The following is a 2,500-nucleotide window of genomic DNA, read 5'->3' on the forward strand; positions in this document are numbered from 1 at the left end:
ACCACTGCACAACAATGCAAAGAGTCCACTTCCGTTGGCCGTTGAAACGCCTTATCTTAACCAGAAACGTCACGCGATATTCAAACGAAGCGATAAAATACATCATTGTGGCTTTTTTGTTTACTTTCGAACATGGTGGTTTTAACGTTTTGTATCGATAAACAAATGCCGGAAAAGAAGTAGTGGCTAATGGGATTATAGATAATTTCCCGGTCAAAATTAAATTCTGGCGGGAGATTAGCCTGGCGATGACCTTTGCATACATTTGCTACGCAGGAGACCCTTGCGTTACATTTTCTAACGGGTCAGGCGATCACCCGGGGCCGAGGAGCAATCAGCCTCAGAAGCTAACTTATTTCTCATTGGAACTTACATTTGCACCTTTCTCCTTATAAATAGTTCAATATGCATTTCAAGAATGGAATATCGGAGTATGTACTTTCCACCGGAAGTGGACTTTTTGCATTCTTGGGCAAATTTTCAGGCAGATCGCTTGGGCAAATTTTCAGGCAGATCGTCTCTATAAGAGTAATGACAAAACGTCACGCATTCCGCGCAAGGCGAAACGGCTTTTTTGGGGGGAATTTTCTGTTTAGAATATCCGAGTAGACGCAGCGATAAAGTAAATGTTTATTTCGCAAACTACATATTCTCATTTCGCAAACTACAATTTCGTTCCGCTCCATTTCGTCCAACTCGAAGTCCAACTCGAACTCGAACTCGAATCCAAACTCGATGGTTCGGGATTCCCCCTTGCAACGACAGACAAATAACTTTTTACACCCAGTAAACTAATATTACCAAATACCTTGCAATGTTCCTATTCAAAACATTTTGAGCAGGAATACTGAATCCGGCTGAAAAAAAGTTTAAGGGATAAATAATAGTGGTGGATCATTTAGATGCATCATTTGCAACTGATCATGAGTGACAGTGGTCACTTCAGAAAATAAACATGTAGAGAATTCTGACATAGTCACTAACTTGATCCACACTGGGTAAAGTCGAGAAAACAACAAAAGGTGACGCAAAATTCATCAGAACTGGTTTATCACAAATAAATTACTTGTTCGTGTTATTAAGAAGTGAGTAACCGTGAGCAACTTACCAAAACGGATGCTAATCAATGCGAAGTCCTTGACGACAAGAAATGACTCTGCAAAATTTGATGATTTAATGTGGTTATCCATGCATTATCGAATCTTGTAGGAAAACTTTTAACTTTCATAACAAAATTCCCTTATGCCTAGTATGCATTAAAAATGTAGAACAGGAGCGGAAAGCTGAAAATTCTCAAGAGAACTAACAAATGGAGCAGCAAGGAGAAGTCATTTCATACTCGAGCAAACAGCGCAACTGATCAGTGAAGCAGTCCAATTTGAACACTGATCGAGATGAGATGACTGTTCCATTGCTCCGAAAAACTCAAGTAATGGTTTCGTTCGGCGAGGTTCAAAGTCGTAATGAGAACGGGTACATTATACGATGCTCCGATCTTGCTTAACTTTAAGTAAGACTTTAAAGCGAGTAGACATTAAGGGTTTGTTATGGCTAAAACTGATTGAATGCATTCTTCATCGTCATTTGCTTTGTGACACCCTCAATTTTGAATCTAAAAACCCTCTCTGTTCAGAAAAAATTCAAGATACATCATTTACTTACTTACTTACTTTCTCGATGTGCAAGAAAAGAATGGAGGGCTGTTTTTACATTGTAGTTCGATCACACAAGAAACAAATAATTTAGCACCGTGACACCTCAAGCTAATTGTTACTTATTATCTTGCAACGACAGACAAATATCTGATTACACCTAGCAAGCTAATATTACCAAATACCTTGCAATGTTCCTCTTTAAAACCTTGTGAGCAGGAAAAATGAATCCGGCTGAACAAAAAAGTAAGGGATAAATAATACTAGTGGATCATTTGGGTGCGTCATTCGCAACTGATCATGAGTGACGGTGATCATGACCACTTTAGAAAATAAACATATCAGGAATTCGGACGTAGTCAGTAACTTGATCCAAACTGAGTAAAGAGAAAACAACAAAAAGTAACGCAAAATTCGTCAGAACTGGTTTATCACACATAAATTATTACTTGTTCGTGTTATTAAGAAATGAGTAACAGTGAGCAACTTACCAAAATGGGTACTAATCGACGTGAGGCTCGACAACAAGAAATGACTCTGCAAAATTTGATGATTTAATGTGGTTATCCATTTTAACTTTCATAACACAAATCATTTATGCCTAGTATGCAAAAAGAGTGGAACTGGAGCGGAAAGCTGAAAGGTTCTCAAGAGAACGGATCGAGGTGAGATGACTGTTCATGATTGCTAGGAACAACTCAAAAAATACATGGTTTCGCTCGGCAAGGTTCAAAGTTGTGATTAGAACGCATACATTATACGAGGTTCTGGTCTTGCTTAGCTTTATGTAAAACTTTAAAGCGAGTAGACATAAAGAGTTTGTCATGGCTAAAACTGATTGAATGCTT

At 38.4% G+C, this 2,500-nt stretch overlaps 1 long non-coding RNA gene and 1 pseudogene across 2 annotated transcripts in view; one reads left to right on the forward strand and one right to left on the reverse strand.

Annotated features, from left to right (window-relative positions):
- The window catches only part of LOC138013461 (tetratricopeptide repeat protein 28-like), a 22,259-nt pseudogene extending 20,070 nt beyond the window's left edge, over positions 1 to 2,189 (reverse strand).
- LOC138013468 (uncharacterized) overlaps positions 1,925 to 2,500 on the forward strand; it is a 4,721-nt gene continuing 4,145 nt past the window's right edge. For both annotated transcript variants that reach the window (XR_011125230.1, XR_011125231.1), the window contains exon 1: positions 1,925 to 2,317. This is a non-coding gene — a long non-coding RNA (uncharacterized lncRNA). The remainder of the gene's footprint in view (positions 2,318 to 2,500) is intronic.

This window comes from Montipora capricornis, chromosome 8 (genome assembly GCF_036669925.1).
Source record: "Montipora capricornis isolate CH-2021 chromosome 8, ASM3666992v2, whole genome shotgun sequence".
Lineage (NCBI taxonomy): Eukaryota > Metazoa > Cnidaria > Anthozoa > Scleractinia > Acroporidae > Montipora > Montipora capricornis.